Below are 18,329 nucleotides of genomic sequence, written 5' to 3'. Positions count from 1 at the left end.
TTTCCTTCCACACAGGCACTCAGAGTGCACCAGCTGTGGAGGCATGGCTATCTCTACCTAGATTTCAAAGAGTGTCTCTGAGAGCCTCAGGGGCCCAGGCAGATAATTGCCATAGGCACGGAGCTGCCACAGATGGTCCCCACTAGGACACAGCCCACAGGAGTCATGGGAGCTGGGGGCAATATTTAGTGAAGCCATGGGAGCGAGGCTTCCCCTGATCCCTGAGAACTGAAGAGTCACTGATGTGCAATTTCAACCCGGGAGGTCTGCAAGCATATGATGATAATGCATGAGGTCTGCTGTGGGGGCTGCACCCAGCAAAGCCATAGAGATGAGGCTGCTAGAGCCCTGGGGACCCAGCCGCCACCCCAGTGAATCTAAAAAGTACCACATGCAGTTAAAGATTATTCTCAAGCCTCCAGACTTAATATTGTTTGCTGTGTTGGGCTTTAGACTTATTTGGGACCTGTTTCCCCTTTCTTCTTTCCTATTTTTTCTTTCTGAAATGGGAATGTCTATTTGATGCCTGTCCACCATTATATTTTGAAAGCACATAGCTTGTTGAGTATCACAGGTTCACAGTGCTACAGCATGTGTCTCAGGATGAATCATACCTTGAATCTCACTCATATCTGATTTGGATGATATTTAGATGACACTCTGGACTTTTGACATTTGAGTTGGTGCTGAAATGAGTTAAGACTTTGAGGGCCATTGGGATGGAATCAATGCATTTTGCTTGTGAGAAGGACATGAATTTTGGGATGCCAGAAGCAGAATGCTGTGGTTTGAATGTATGTGTCTATCTCAAATTCACAGGTTGGAACCTAAAACCCAAAGCCATGGTATTAAGGGATGGAGCCTTTTAAAAGAAGCTGAACAGAGTACCCAAGTGCCTTTTGTCCTTTGCTTCCCCTGTTTCACCACGTGAGGACACAGAGCTTGCCCCATCTGCCATGTGAGGACCCAGCAAAAGACACCATCTTGGAAGCAGATAAGACCTTACCAGAATCTGCAGGTAGGTTAATCTTGAGATCTCCAGCCTCCAGAACTGTGAGATATAAATTTCCATTATTTAAATATTAACTAGTCACTGGTGGGTTTTTTTTTTATAGCAACAGGAATAGACTAAGACACAATATATATATATGTATATATATATATATACACACACACACAAAAAGTATGTATTTGTGGATGTGGATTTGTCATGCATGATTACATAAATTTCTCCAGTAATTTGAATCATGTAATATTCTTGCACTGATAAAATCCTCTTCCCCAAAATACCAGCAATATTAAGATACAGATCCATAATTCTTTAAATAAATATGTACAAAGGCATTATGTTACATAAAATATGAATAATATGTTTGAATATTGGCCTGGGTTTCCCTGAGTAACATTAGCCTTCAAAATCTATTCATCTCACCCATAGATTCTGATGCCAAATTCTTTTCTCATTCAGCTTAGGAAAACTGGAACACACTTCCTTATTTATATCTTCCATCTCACCAATTTTTCCAGATTTCCATTGAATGCATTTACCTCAGTCTTTTCCAACACTGTAAGTTTTTATCTTCGCCTGGACAGATCATTCTCGATACTCCTGAACCGTGCACAAGCTTTTCTGCTAAGCCAGAATAAATCTCATGGACTCTCAATATCTCTCTCCTTCTTCCCTCCTCCTACCTTCCCCTCCTTTTCTTTCCCTCATTCTCCCTTATTCTCTCTGTGCTCGGCCATCATCTTACTTTCTTTCCTGTTTCCTTTGGATAAACTGCTAAAGAAAACAAATATGTCGCTGAGAATTGCAGATATTCTAGACTTTATTTCCTGGACCAAAGACTTTTTTCAGCTTTTTCTTTTTTTCTGGTTATTTCTCTCTCTTTCTCACATTCATATACCCACACTGACACTCACAAGTACATATCACACAAACAATGTTCAATTAGTTGTATTTATTAAGAAAGCCAGGGGAGGTCAGGTGCAGTGGCTCAAGCCTATAATCCCAGCACTTTTGGGAGGCTAAGGTGGGCGGATCACAAGGTCAGGAGTTTGAGACGAATCTGGCCAACATGGTTAAAACCCCATGTCTACCAAAAATATTTAAAAAATAGCAGGTGTGGTGGTGTATTCCCGTAATCCCAGCTACTTGGGAGGCTGAGGCAGGATAATCCCTTGGACGCCGGAGGTGGAGGTTGCCGTGAGCCGGGATGACACCACTGCAGTCCAGTCTGGATGAAAGAGCGAGACTCTGTCTCAAAAAAAAAAAGGGAAGAAAAGAAAAGAAAGCCAGGGGAAGACATGAAAGACAGAACCTATATAAATATTTTTAACAGTACGAAATTAAACATAGAAGCGAATATTTATTTATATAAAAGAAAATTGATATGAAATTGCAAATTTTGAAAAGCTGCCTAATTCCACAAACAAAAAATTCAGAAAAATAACATAGTTTGACAAAATGCCCAACTTATCTCTATATACTTTTTCTACATTTCTGGAGTGCAAGAATTTTATTGGCCACTTCATGTGACAATGATGACGCGGTACTATTTTTAGTAGAGAGAATATGCTGGGTGCAGTGGCTCACACCAGTAATCACAACACTTTGGGAGGCCAAGGCGTGTGGATCACCTGAGGTCGGGAGCTTGTGACCAGCCTGGCCAACATGGAGAAATCCTGTCTCTACTAAAAATACAAATATTAGCAGGGCCATGGAGGTGGATGCCTGTAATCACAGTTACTTGGGAGCCTGAGGCAGGATAATTACTTGAACCCAGGAGGAGGAGGTTGCAGTGAGCTGAGACCATGCCACTGCACTGTAGCCTGGGTGACAGAGTGAGACTCCATCTCAAAAACAAAACCAAAAAAAAGTAGACAGAATAAAATTAGTCTTTAACATGTTTTATCGATTTTTTTTTACTAGTGATAATTTAGAAAAGCTTCACTTTAACAACTCAATATTAGTGGTATCATGTTAATTTTTGGGATTGTTGTCAAATTTGGGAAAACATGTATCAAGTTTCTTTTATATATGACTAGTCAGAGGTTTCAAGGAATTTCAAGTTTTTGTACAGAGAACACTCTCAAATACTCATTTTAATTATCTACCTTTCAAGTTTATCATTCATATCCTCATTATCTCTGTATGATATATGATAAATTTTATATTTTCTTCAGTTGGTATTGAAAATTAAAATTTTCACTGTGATCATATGATTCATTTCTCTCCATTAATTGGACTTGTGAAATAAGCCAAAAAATCTTTATTACTTTGGTACAATTTATCTCTTCTTTTTAACAAATTATTGTTTTTGGCATAGCCTGAAATTCTTTTTGTTGTAAATTACTTTTTGGTATCAAATTATTTAATTTTATAACATTAATGTAAAACTAATGTTACCTTAATTTTACATTACATCAAAATATTGTCTTTCTTCTTTAATAAATAAATGTAACGATGACAAAAGAAGGTACTTTAAACGGGAGTCTTTAATTTTTAATTAAAAAAAATGAAATATCCTAAATGTCTTTCTAAATTGTAATTTATATGGTGTATTTTCAACTTTACTTAGCTGGATTTAAAAGATGATGTGGCCATTTTAAGTAAAATAATTGTGACTCTTACTAAACAACATAAAGCCTATACTTCTCTCTCCCTTTAAAAATCATATTCTAGAATGAATTGGAAGAGATAAATTTTCTATATGATGAAAACTCAGAAAATTAGAGAAAATTACCATCCCATCAATGCGTGATCATCTTGTCATATTCATAGCCTCAATAGCACTATTTATAGCTGTCTGAGAACAAAACTGCCTAATGTTTTCTTCTTAGAGTAAAAAATTGTGATTTCAAAATGTAAGAGAGCTGAGGATGTTTGCTTACCTGTGAAACTTGTCAATTAATTCTCTCATGTCAGTAGAACTGTGGGCCGCCCAGGAGACCAGTCAGTTATTGGGTCCTCTGAGGGTGCTCTATGTCCATGAAGGGAACTGAGAATAACAAGGTCTCCCAACTTCCCAACCATCCATCTGAGAGAGAACACCAACACTGTCCATAACAGAATCCTTTGAATTAGGGTGGGTCAGTTTCAACGGGTACATTTCAATTCAACCTAAAAGCATTGTCAATGCGGAAAACCATTTTTATTGGTGCTAATCATTGTATGGTATTTTCTTTTTCATTTTGGGAGACAGAGTCTCCCTCTGTCACCCAGGCTGGAGTGCTATGTCAGGATCTCAGCTTATTGCAGCCTCCGCCTCCTGGGTTCAAGCAATTCTCCTGCCTCAGCCCCTTGAGTAGCTAGGATTACAGGCGCCCACCACCACGACTGGCTAATTTTTGTATTTTTAGTAGAGACAGGGTTTCACCATGTTGAGCAGGCTGGTCTTGAACTTCTGACCTCAGGTGACCCACCTGCTTCAGCCTCCCAAAGTGCTGGGAATACAGGGGTGAGCCACCGCTCCCAGCTGTAAGCCATTATTTTCTTGATCTAGCTGAGTAACACACAGGTAGAAGACCTCTTCGCTATTACCAAGTTCCTTCACTAATAGCTGTGACCACAAGAGGAGCAAAGACCCCTGACTCAAGAAGGTGTAGCCTCCTGAATTATGCCCCCTCTTCTCTGTGAGAGCTGTAAACGACTGCTTTGTGGCTCTTGGTGACGGCAGTACTGAGTAATAGTGGCTCAACAGTGGGGTCCCTGTGCTGGAAGACGAGGCTCAGGGACATTCCACACTCTGCTTTCTGTTGGTGTGTGGCCTGCTATTCACAGTTTGCTGATGGCATCAAATTATAGTTTGCAATCACCTTGAGGAATGTGGGTATGAACAGAATGTATTTTGATTATAATACTGGAAATTTGTTGGAATTGGAATGAGTCACCAATCCCTACACTTTCCTTGTTTTATTTAGAATTATGCCCCAATTTTACCACTTGACTGTTTAAATGAATTTTAAACAAAAGAGGAAAAAGCTGAACACAATATAGGGAAAAAGTATATGCTTTGGCAACAGACAATCTGGGCTTATTCATGTTAATTTATTCATTAAACTAATATTTATAGTCATCCCAATGTGTGCAAACATTATTTTAGGCAAAAATAAAGGTTTATTCTCATGATTTCAAAAAATCACTTCACCTTTATGAGCCACAATTTTAACATAAATATGAGATTATAACACCAGCTAGACATTATGAGAGTAATATATATGATACATCTATTGGGCCCAGCATATAATAGGTAACAACAATGTAAGTTAAAGAGTATTGTTATTTAAATAGTCCTAGCCATGTACTATTGTTTATTATTATTTCTAGTGTATTAGTAATGACATAAAGGGAGAGAAAAGTACAACTCTTGAATTATTTTTGTTAAGATGGTATAAATAACTTGTATGTATTTGTCTGATTAGAAAAAGCTGGCACAAGTTTAGAAAAACTCACTTAGTCATTATTTAATATCACTTTAGAAGGAAGCTTTTTGTATTTCAACAATCAAAACATCACATACCCCATAAAGATATACAAATATGATTTGTCAATTGCAAATGAAAATCAAAAAAATATTTTTGACCTCTGTGTCAATAAACTTCTAACTCTATGGAAAGCAGTGGAAGACAATTTTTCTGAGGCCTTATTTTTAAGAGTTTGAAAATGAAATGTAAAGTGTTACAGTTTGTTTCTACTTAGATGGGGGTTGGTTTTTAACCCATAGGGTACAGGATGTTATAGTAAATGTGTTAAAAAGTACTGGGTGCTTTCATAAACTTTTGCGAGAATCTTGTATTGGCACTGATATTTAGTTATAACAGTTTGTAGGGTATCAGGTGATTTCAAGAACTTGCAAAAGTTCTGATTGTGCTGATTTCTACATTTGGGTTGGAACATATTGATATTCAGGCAAAGTTCTTTACTGGGTATGGACAGAGTCTGAAGAACTATGGGAAACTGACATAATGGATTAGATTCCAGACTCAGAGAAATGGAAAAAATTCATAGATTGGTCAAATGCTTCAGGAAACTGACATAATAGATTAGATTCCAGAATCAGAGAAATGGAAAAAATTCATAGTTTGGTCAAAAGCATCCGGTTTTAGTAAAATTATAGATCTTCTGCTATTCACAATAGACATGATCTTGGGGCCACGTTTTATTTGTTCTTGTTTAAGTCACTGCTTTGTAGTAGGGGAACCAGGAAAAAAAAATGGATATAGCAAATTGTTTCCTCAAGGTTGAAATGAAAGCATGTCTCTTGCTAAGGGAAGCTCTGTGGTTACACAAGACGTTGAGTCTAAACTGAGCTGTTGTTGCAGCAGAAAATAAATAGTGTGAATTCAGTAGAAATAAGGTGGCAAATGTGGGTGAGCAGCCACGGCCAGGAGTAAGGGCATTGCAGTGGACCAAGAGAGATGACTTAGATTTGTGTCATTGCTGAAGCTTTCTTATGTAGCAGTTTTCAAATGTTCCTAGAGGGCATGTTTATGGGCAAGCTGAACTCATTTAATGGGCAACTCTGAACGATTACAAGTTAAAACTTTCAATATTGAGCACTAGGTTCCCTTAAGACATCATAGAGAACTTGACAATTTGTGCCTGCTGGATTAGCATCCTTGGGGGCTCTTACAGGGCTACGCCCTCTGCATCTGGAAATCTCCACTTCCTCTTGGTTATGTTGGGTCCTCATTGGAAGTCCTATTCCATTCTGTTGTTTTTCCCAGCCTCATTTCAGTGGTGGTGTAAATTTGGGAGAACAGAATTATCATCTCACATCTGCCACCAACTGCCATTAGTTCTAGAAGAGTCACTTGATCTGGGCATGAGTGACCTCAACATAGGGAGTGGCTGCACTGGATAATCTCTTGGATATTTTCAAACAGCAGAGGAAAAAGAAAGAACTTACCCTAATGTCATGTGTGTTCTTATTGTATATCCGAAGTATTGATCCATAAAAATGTAATTTAGGTGCCGATTCCTTTTCCTTATTTTATTTGTATTATGAAGAGGATTCTGAGAACTCAGGTACTGTTGTTTCATAGTTTCCACTTTATGACAATCAACTATAAAGTACCCAACAATTATACAGTATTATTTAAAACCAGGGAATGGATTCAGATTTTGTGAAAACTGAAGTGTACAAAATTTGATAATACAAAATGACAAACACCAAATTATGAATAAAGTTAAAAATTTATTTAAAATGAAAAAAGAAATAACAGTATATCAGCGGTACTAAATAGATGGCAATTATCAAAACATCAACAAATCCAAAATAAAACATAATTTAAGTGCTAAAGCACCATTTTCCTATTTTTTTTCATGCTGCACACATTTGACTGCTTATTTATATGGTAACAATTTTATAATATTAGTTGAAATAAAGAGAATATATTTTAAAAGAGAGAATAGAGTGATTCTTTTAGGATGACAGATTATCTTTTAAAAATTATTGATAATTTGAGTAACATCTTATTCAGCTTCACACCTCATTATTGGCAATCATTGTAAATTTTTAGAATTGTTTTAAAATTTGCTAAAAATGTTTTCTATTTGTTTTTGTACAGCATAACCTTAAACTGTAAGATTATAGAATTTCAAAATTATTTCCTCCCAATCTTTGCCCCCTTGTCACACACTTCATTTTTACATATGCAGTTAGCACTTAACTTTTTTTCTGATTGTCTTGATTTAAACAGTAAATTATCTTTTAGAATAATTGCAATTTTAAAAAGACATTATTATACCTTTGTTCACTCTTTTGGTGACATTCTTCATTTCTTTGCATAGATTCAAGTTTCTGACCTAGATCATCTTCCATCTATTTAAAGAATTTCTTTTAACTTTTCATAAGAGTAGGTCTGCTGGCATTGAATTCTCTGTTTTTGTCTTTGAAAGTCTATTTCTGGCTGGGCATGGCGGGTCATGCTTGGAATCCCAGCACTTTGGGAGGCTAAGCCCAGAGGATTGCCTGAGACCAGGAGTTCAATACCTACCCTGGGCAGCATAACAAGATCCCATCTCTACAAAAAATAAAAATTAGCCAGGCTTAAGAGTGTTCTGTTTCTCAAAATTGTCTATTTCTTCTGTTGTTAAGTATCTGTTTTTTAAAAATTATCTCACATGATTCTTCTTTTAATTTCCATGATTTTGACTGTCATGGTATTTAGTCTCTACTGTGCTGTAAGAATTTTAAAGATTTGGATAAGCTTCTTTATTTTACATTTTGGTTTCTACTACAATACTTCTTTTCTATCATGTTTGACTATTTGAATTGATTAATAAATCTGGAAATATATAAAAATAGTCTGAAAATAAACATATCAAAGAATAACATATTTTTCAAAATTACTGTTATTTTGTATTAAGCTATGTAGTTGTACAAATTGTTCTTATGCTATGTACTTTGACCTTTTAGTGTGTATGCCTGGTAGACAGAGGGGATACATAGATAGATGGGAGGATAGCAGACAACAGGTGTAGAGACATTTTTCAGGTTGTTTTGCTGCATTGATTTAATATTGTGTGCCATTTCATCTGAACCCTCAGACTTTTTCAGATCAAGATGTGTCAAATACTCTAAGATGGCATCTAATTTGCTGTGCATAAATGATGTAACTTCCTCCATAGATATAATTTCTGATTGTAATATTGTGAAGTGGTTTGTGTCTGTAAGGATAGAAATTTTGTTCAAGTCTATTTTTTACTGTTCTAGTCTAAAGAATATATATGATACATTTACGGTCCTATATGTTATAACCTCAGTTTATTCTTGTTTTAGTAATTTTTTACAGGCCTTGTGCATTTCAAATCTTGTTTCTCCTCCATCAGCACATACTAGAGGTGACAAGTATTATCTAGAATTAGGAAGCAGAAGTAGTCTTATACTGGATCAAGTTTCAATAACATAAGATTGCACAGAAATGACTTTAAGCCACAAATATATATCCACAAAACCCAAATTAAATGTATCCTCAACTCAACTTCCCCTTCGCTGGACTCCAGACTATTCTAAGCCATTCCAACATCATTAGTCATAGGAGGATATATGCAGAAGGCAAGATGATCAGAGTGGAGAGAGTGGTCTTCACTAATTATAGTTGAAACTTATTACTTTTGTAACTTTTGGAAAAATATAGCCATGTGAATATATAGATTTCTCTCACAATTTTTTCAAGGGACTGTGCAAATGAGATCCTCTGAATTGTAAACTTCATTTTTGTTAAAAATACTCATTAGAGTAGTTTTCTCAAATACTCTAGAAGGCTATCTATTCTATTTGAATAGATTAGTATCTATGTATTTTTTAGGGAATACTCATAGACACATTTCTTCCCAGCTTATTAGTTAAGTCTGATTGTGGCTAATATCAAATTCAGAAAATGATTATTGGGTGATGATTATAGCTCTTCTTGGACTAACACCAATAATTACTTCAGGATTCTCTTCAGAATTCTTCCCACACTGTTGTGACAATTGCAGTTTATTACATCTCACATTCTAACCAAAATTTATGATGGGGTTTTCATGTCCCTGTCTTGTTTTCTTCCATTGCTGCACCAGCCAGGGTCCTAGACACCCCTTCCCTTCCTTTCCCCTGTGGGTAGTATAGCTGTTGGGCACATTGCAGGCAATTAGGGAGTGTAGAGTTATAGGAAAAACTGCCCATGTTAGAATTCAGAACAGGTGGTAGATTACGAATCCAGATATTGACAGTGAGCTATTGAAGTCTCACACTCTTATTGTATTGCAATCTGTCTGTCACTTCAGATTCTTTAATATTTGATTTATATATTTAGGTGCTCCAATGTGCATACATATTTACAAATGTTATGTACTCTTGAAGAATTGGCCCTTTTATCGTTATATAATGTCCTTCTTTCTCTCTTTTTACAGATTTTGACTTAAAGTCTGGGGTTTTTTTTTCTGATATAAGTATGGCTAAACTTGCTCTTGTTTGGATTTCCATTCTCATGAAGCATATTTTTTTTTCCATTTCTTCACTCTCAGATTATGCTTGTTCTTAAACACAACAGTGAAGTGGTAAGAATCACTGAAGACAGAACATAGCATATGTTGGGCCACTTTTGCATTCATTCAGTCACTTCATGTCTTTTTATTAGATAATTTAATCCATTTATATTCAAAGTAATTATTGATGGATAAGAAGTTATCACTGTCATTTTAAAAATTGTTTTATGGTTGTTTTGTAGATGCGTTTTTCCCCCCCTTCTCTCTTGCTGTTTTCCTTTGTGGTTTGATAGTTTCCTGTATTGGTAGGTTTTGTATTCTTTCTTTTTCATTTTTTCTTTTTGGTGCATCTACAAAATTTGGTGCATCTATAAAATTTTTGTTTGTGGTGACCATGAGGCTTATAAACCATCTTACAATGGTCTGCTTCTAAGCTGATAACAGCCTAACTTTGATTTCATGAAACAACTCTATAGTTTTACTCCTAACCCTATCGTATTTTATGGTTTTGATATCATTTTGTAATATGTATCTCTGATCATTCATTTTAGTTATAATTAATAGTTTTATCTTTTAACTTCCATGCTAGGGATAAAATTCTTTAAACACCGACATTACTGTCCTAGTGTGTTCTGAAATTGGATCTTTATTACTTATAGAATTTGTGATTTTGTAAGTTTTATTTTATTAATTAGTTGCCTTTTGTTTCAGCTTACAGAACTCCCTTTAGCAGTTCCTATAAAATAGGCCTAGTGATGATGACCTTTTTCAGCTTTTGTTTGTCTAATAATGTTTTTATTTCTCTGTCATTTCTTCAGGACTGTTTTACTGGGTAAAGCATTTTGTCGTTGTTGGGAGTTTTCTTTTTTTTTTTTTCTTCAGAACTTTGATTACATCATTCTACTCTCTTTTGACCTGCAGGGCTTTTGCTGAGACATCTGCTGATAGTCATATTGAGACTCCTTTATAAATGCTGTTTTTCTTATCACTTACTGCTCTGAGAATTTTTTCTTTGTCTTTGATTTTTAATAGTTTGATTATTAGGTCTCTTGCTGAACTTTGGTTGGAATTTTATTGGATTTCTATACTTCCAGTATGTAGATGTTGGGATTTTTGCCCAGATTACAAAAGTTTCCAGCGATTGTATGTTAAAATATGCTTTCTGTTATTTTCTCTTTCTTTTTTTTCCCTGAAATTCATATTATGTGAATGTTAGGTCTCTTGATAGTGTCCTATAATTCCTGTAGGCTTTCTTCGTTCTTTGTCATTTTTTTTTCTTTTTATTTCTCTGATTCAGCAATCTCAAATAGTCTGTCTTTGAGCTCACAGATTCTTTAACTTGATTAAGCCTGCCCTCAAAGCTTTCTATTGCATTTCTTGGCTCATCATTGTACTCGTTACCTCTGAGATTTCTATATTTTTAAATTTTTTAAAACCCATTCCTTAGTTAAATTTCTCAGTTGATTTGTGTATTCTTTTTCAAATTTTATGTAATTTAAAAAAAATTATATATTCTTGTAGTTCACTGACCTTGTTGAGGACTATTCTGAATTCTTTGTCTATCATTTCATAGATCTCTCTTTCTTTAGGGTCCACTGTTGGAGCTTCATTAGTTTCTTTTGGATGTGTTATAATTTCCTGAGTCTTTGCAATCTTTGTATTCTTGTATGCTTGTGCATTTAAGGAGACGATCACCTCTTTGGCTTTTACAAGCTTCAGCAGGGATAGACCTATACTATTTAATCTGGAATGTAATTCTATATGGGCTAGCTGGTAATGACCCTGAGCAGGTGTAGCTTGCTCTGTGGTTCTCTAGATAGATGGACTGCTGTCTCTTCTCTAAGTTCAGGTTAGGAAGCAGCCGAGCTCTGCTTTCTGGCAAGACCACTGACTAAGCTCTGTTAATCAGGCTGCACTGCTGTATGGACACTGCAATCACCTCTGATCTGGCTGGACCACGGGGTGTATTTCCTTGCCAGATGTTATTTGAGTTCAGCAGTTGAACAGGGTTGCAGGAGGGGCACCAAGTTCAGGTAGAGTTGCTGATCCGGAGGGATGTGACCGTGTACTATGGTCAGTAGAAATTCACGGTTGAAGTTTGTCTCTGCTTAGGTAAGGCCTCAGGGTGTGCTTTGAAGCTTGTCTGAGCACTGTTGAAACTACTGGATGTGGCAGAATTAGCCCTTGCTTTTTCCTGAAATTCACGGTGGTGATAGTCTCTCTCACTGGGCTGGGTCTGAAGGCTCACTGTCTAGGGATTTGAGCCAGGTCAAACTTCCTACCACTTCTGGGAGCCTCAGCTTGGTTTTATGGATGGATTATTTTGTTACCTTGGTTTTATGGATGAATTATGCTGTTATGCTGTTACCTGCTGGCAGCGACACAAAGCTACCATCAAGATCTGTGAGGTAGTCACTATGGGCTCTGTCTCCTTGTTTTGTTTCTACCTGATCCTAGGTGGTCTAGCTTTGCCATTTCCTCCTGTGTTCTTTGTGAGCTGAGACCAGAATGGGCTTCCTGGAAAAAGCATTTTGTAATGCTAGGGAAGCTGGATGTCTGCCTCTAGTTCTCTTCCCCATTGTAGAAACTGCACCTTGGGATATTATCATTGTGTGTCACTATGCTGACTTTGGGGAGAGGGACTTGGATCTCATCAAAATGTGACCATTTCCCTTACCCTTTAAATAAAGTTTGTTTGTTTATTTGTTTTTGACAGAATCTCTCTCTGTCACCAGGCTGGAGTGCAGTGGCACAATCTCAGCTCACTACAACGTCCACCTCCTGGGTTCAAGCGATTCTCCTGCCTCAGTCTCCTGAGTAGCTGGGACTACAGGCACATGCCACCACATTCAGCTAATTTTTGTATTTTTAGTAGAGATGGGTTTCACCATGTTGGCCAGGATGGTCTCAGTCACCTGACCTTGTGATCCTCCTGCCTTGGCCTCCCAAAGTGCTGGGATTATAGGCGTGAGCCACCGTGCCTGGCCCTTAAGTAAGGTTTTTATTCAGTTCTGTGGGTGACATAGGTGATTTGGGCTTATTACCAACTTTTGGGATTTCAACCAACATGTTCTTAATTGAATAGTTGCTTGTTGAACTTTCTATGAGGGTAGTGAAGTCTGAGACCTCCTATTTCACCATCTTACTGACATTCTCTTCATACTCTTTAAAGTATGTAAAACAAGTTCAAAACTAAGAATTTATGTATTGTATGTAGTTAGTACTACTTTTTAATTGAATCTTAACTGCTTACAAAACATTTATTTCTTCTTTTCATGTTATAATTTTACTGATGTAGGGGCTAGTTGTGGATATCACTTTAAATACTTCACTATACTTTTTAAAAAAATGTATACTCCATTCTTCACAATGAACTTTCTTTTTCTCTTTGTCTCCAATACTTCCCCTTAAATAAACACTTTGACACCTTTGCTCGCTGGGGTTTTATTTCCAAAGCTATCTAGATAGGTATTTAATGCAAGTAAGTCATAGCAATTTTTAAATTTTGGATGAGGATGAAAGACTTCGTATTGTGTATATAGACGGAATGTCCCTTTATCCTCCTTTCTGTCCTCTCATTACTCACATTTTTTAAGTTAAGCATCAGGCTTCACTTGGCAGATTCTCTGACAGCTCCTTTGTCATGGAGAGCTGAGCCTATTGGGGAAATCTTGAAGTGGCTCTGAAAAATGATAAGCTTCAATCCACCTGCAATTCTGAATAGGTCTGTGAATATAAACACTCCTTATTTGTTCATATTTTAAACTGTATTTTTAAAAAATCAGAGCAATATGTCTGTATTATGTTAATTTAAATGTATGGTTGTAGAAAATCCTCACATGGTTGCTGCTATTGACATCTTAATTGCGTACTAGAAACCCAAGGAGTTATTTGTGATGATTCCTGAGGTCTTGAGAGCAGATAACTTCAAATACCTCTTTCTGGGACAAGAAAAACATTAACAAACAAGTGTGGATGAGTACTGCTGATTTGCTTTCAGATTTATGTGAAAACTATTTTCAGTGGTGATACATGTTTTACTTGAAGTCAGTGCTTCTGAGTCTGTATCTTGATGTATGTGAGATACTATGGTAAGTCCTTGGACAGAAATTATAACAGAAAAAGGAAATTGCCTATTTTTAACTCTTACCGTGAGTGTTAAATCTGTACTAATCTGATTTTAGAGTAGAGGAGATGAGAAGGTAGGAAAAAGAAAAATAAATGGAAGGTAAAATAAGTGGAAGAGTGGAATTAAGGTCATCAACATAAATATGTCACAACATTAAAATAGCAAATCAATGATGTGTATATAATTACTGCCTGTGTGTATGTTGATGCAGTTGCTTTGATCTGAATCTATCTTTAGATTGAGTGCAGATATTTTCATCCAGAAGTTCTTAGATGATGTGTTTCAGTCACTTTATAGAGTAGCTTCTTCTTCAGTAAGTTGAGAGGTATCAGTGGAGGACAGTGATGTATAGCACCATATATGGACAGTTGATAAATATCTCCTTTTAAATGTTGTCATATTCTAGACCAAAAATTAAAATTTAGGACATCCAAATAAACATTCAAGGCTCTTCTCTCCCCAGTTGGGAATTACTATAATCAGTCTCATTGCACACTTTAATCTACTCATTGAACCATTGACTGTGCTTAAGTTTCCTGAACTTAGCATGCAGGATATAGCAGCATTGAGTTAAAATAAGACTTTCCTGAATTAGATATAATTTTTATGCTTTGCTCTTAAAAACCGAAAAAACATTATTTTGAGATTTTTCTCTGGGTCTGTTACTTCAGAGATTCTAATTATAATGGTCAAGTCCTCTTTCAAAATGGCTCACAGAACTTAAGATGTCTTATTCATTGCATAAGAGGTTTTATAGGGAAATAACAGGGTAGGCGGTCTTATCATATAATAAACATGGATCTGTCATTATATGTCATATCATATAATAAATAATAAGTATGGGATAGTACTTTTGCAGTGCGACCCATGTAATGTAAGAATATTACTGTTTGTCTTCTCATTTATGATTTTGTCTTTTTTAAAATTTTTTATGTCTTTTGGGTGAGGAAATGACGCCAATTTGGTTAATACCTATAACAATTCATATTTATAGTCTAAGAATAATTCTAAATCCCAAAATAAATAAATAAATTTAGTCTTTAGATTGAAGATAAAAAGTGAATCATAATTTTCACAGAAAATATTTTCAACTAACGTAATTCTTATCTCAATTTCTCCAACATTGGAATAATAAGTACAGAAAAATAATCAAATCATTTTTCTTGAAAGCAATTGACATTTTGTACTCAGCTAGTATCTCCAAACTGTCTTAGTCATATGCAAAATCTTCTCAATCGATACTTGGTGCTTAAAAAGAAACACATAGTTAGTTTCTGTATTTAGGAACTATGTGACGAGTTTACCTCTGACATTCAAGAGTTTTTACAACATGAGACAGTTTCATATGTTTTTCATCTTCACAACTGTACTATTTAATTGACAGGCATTACAACTTTTGCAGCAAGGATCCTGAGAAATGTTGGTTAGATTGCTTAAGATGACATGGGGATCCAGTAACTTGGGGATGGTGGCTAACATTTAGCTTTGCTTGTTTGCTCTTGTAAAACTGTTGTGTGAATCAGCTCAAATAAAATAATGAATGGGGAAGACCATTGGGAACTGTAAAGTTCTATGTATCTTTCTCTTTCCATCTCTTCTCTCCTCTTCATTCATAAGTAATATCTATGGGTTCCATTGCTATAAATTTTGAAGCTATATAGAGCCATATATCTTTTTCCATACAGAAATTTTTGAACAATTTTTTTTTCTGTTTCCATAATGAAAACGTTATACATTGAAAAGGAAGACAGCACTTGCTGCTTGATAGCAGATGTTGAGTGTGTATTTTTGTTGACTGTAGGGGCAGAGATGGGTGTTGTAATTCACCCACTCCTGGATATGAGTATCATGAAGTTACAAAGGCCATCTTTGCTGGGCAGCCAAGAGGAGAAGCCAGTGCAGAGCAGAGAGCAAAGCTAGCATCCGTGCAGCAGGCAAATCCGCCTCCTCTCCTATGGCATCATTCAGCCACTTTGGGGTGGCCTAAGAAGGCTATTTTTTAAATTATTATGTTTTAAGTTCTGCGGTATGCGTGCAGAATGTGCAGGTTTGCTACATAGGTATACACATGCCATGGTGGTTTCCTGCATCCATCACCCTGTCATCAGCATTAGGTATTTCTCCTAATGCTATCCTTCCCCTAGCCCCCGACTGCTTGACATGCCCGGTATGTGATGTTCCCCTCCCTGTGTCCATGTGTTCTCATTGTTCAACTCCTACTTATGAGTGAGAACATGCGGTGTTTGGTTTTCTGTTCTTTTGTTAGTTTGCTGAGAATGATGGTTTCCAGCTTCATCTATGTCCCTGCAAAGGACATGAACTCATCCTTTTTTATGGCTGCATAGTATTCCATGGTGTGTATGTGCCACATTTTCTGTATCCAGTCTATCGTTGATGGGCATTTGGGTTGGTTCCAAGTCTTTGCTTTTGTGAACAGTGCTGCAATAAATGTAAGTATGCACGTGTCTTTATAATAGAATAATTTATACTCCTCTGAGTATATACAGAATAATGGGATTGCTGGGTCAAATGGTATTTCTAGTTCTAAATCCTTGAGGAATCACCACACTGTCTTCCACAATGGATGAACTAATTTTCACATGCCAGTTAGAATGGCGGACATTAAAAAGTCAGGAGGCAACAGATGCTGGAGAGGATGTGGAGAAGGCTATTTTTATGAGTATTGTGGAAGCACCTCTTTGCAAAGTATACCCTCCCTCACTGTACTGAATGTCAGCAACCCAGCAAATAGTTCTTAGCTAGTAAGGGAAGTAGGTATATAAGTACTACACCTTCACTCTGACTTACCAATAACTTTTACTCACGGCATTTTTATTTTGTTTTGCATTTGTCCATGGAGAATTAATGTTACCAGAGGGTATTACAGAATGTAGTCTTCATATATATATTGTAAAGAACGGTCTACCTATTGTTTCCATTTAAGCAGTTCTCTCTTTCACGAGAGAAATTCCCTTGACCTTGCTGTCAAAAGGGCTGTTTTCAAATCTGAGCTGTCAAATAGCAGATCTGGTTGTGGATGATAACTTTTATGAGGAGGAAATAGAGTTGAATATGTCTGTAATAATTCTAAAACTCCCCCATCATTACTAATACACAGTATCTCATTTCCATTTTTTTGTAATTGAATTAGTATACAATTAGCTTCATAGACACTTTTATGTCTGTTTCCGCATTAAAAGAATAGTAGTAATAGGAGATACTTTTATAGCACTTGCTTAGAACTACATGCCAGGGCCTTAACCAAGCACTGGATACATATTAAGTAATTTAACTCTCTCAACAATTCATGGGGTGAGTATTGTAATTATCAAACCACTTTTATAGACTAGAAAACTAAGACACAGCCAGTTAAAGTAACTTGCCCAACGTCAAACAAATAGCAATTTCTGAATGGATTAGAAACCTGTAAATGATCAAGAGTCTCTGATCGTAACCCTATGGTAAACTGTCTTGTATGCTTTGGAGAACTTTCATACTGATAACTCATGGGCTAGGATTTCAAAAGCTAAACATTTTAGGAGAATTCAAATTGTACCATGTGTTATTTAATTCATCAATGAGCAAATTAAATTTCAATGAGAATAAGCTCTTTGATCATTATTTTGATTTAAGGTTTTGTTTCCTGAACTTCATATAATATTGTATTTTCATTTTCATTTTTCACTGTTAATATAAAATGCCAAAACTATAAAATATGTGAGAACTATGAATAAAATCAATACAAATGCAATCAGTATAACATGTTGATGGTTTTGTTTTTATGTAACCACTTACAGTGTTTATCTCCTGGCATACTTATGTTTTATAAATGTAACCATACATATAGTACATTTTGGAAGTTATTTCCTATTAATTCTATAATATAAATTGGTTATTTCCAATTTTTTCCTATCATGAAACACAAAGAAATTATATTTGTACAACAGAATATCAATACTTCAGCACGTCTACAGCCTTTCCCAACTTACTAGTTTGTTTTTCTCAACATAAGGTGGGATACTTTGTTAAAATGAATCTATTCTTATACGTATTGCTATACCTTTTCCATCATTATTATCTTATTTTCGATAGTCTTACATATAATTATATGTGATGTTGAAATGAACACTTACTTAATTGATGAACAGTTTGATTGCTTCTGCTTTCTGAAACACATAAACCAAGTTTCAGTGAATGACTGTATCCATAAAGATATTTAAATTT

This window comes from Sapajus apella, unplaced genomic scaffold (assembly GCF_009761245.1).
Source record: "Sapajus apella isolate SASKATOON/1434 unplaced genomic scaffold, GSC_monkey_1.0 scaffold49, whole genome shotgun sequence".
Taxonomy (NCBI): Eukaryota; Metazoa; Chordata; class Mammalia; order Primates; family Cebidae; genus Sapajus; species Sapajus apella.
This window is presented reverse-complemented; position numbering follows the sequence as displayed.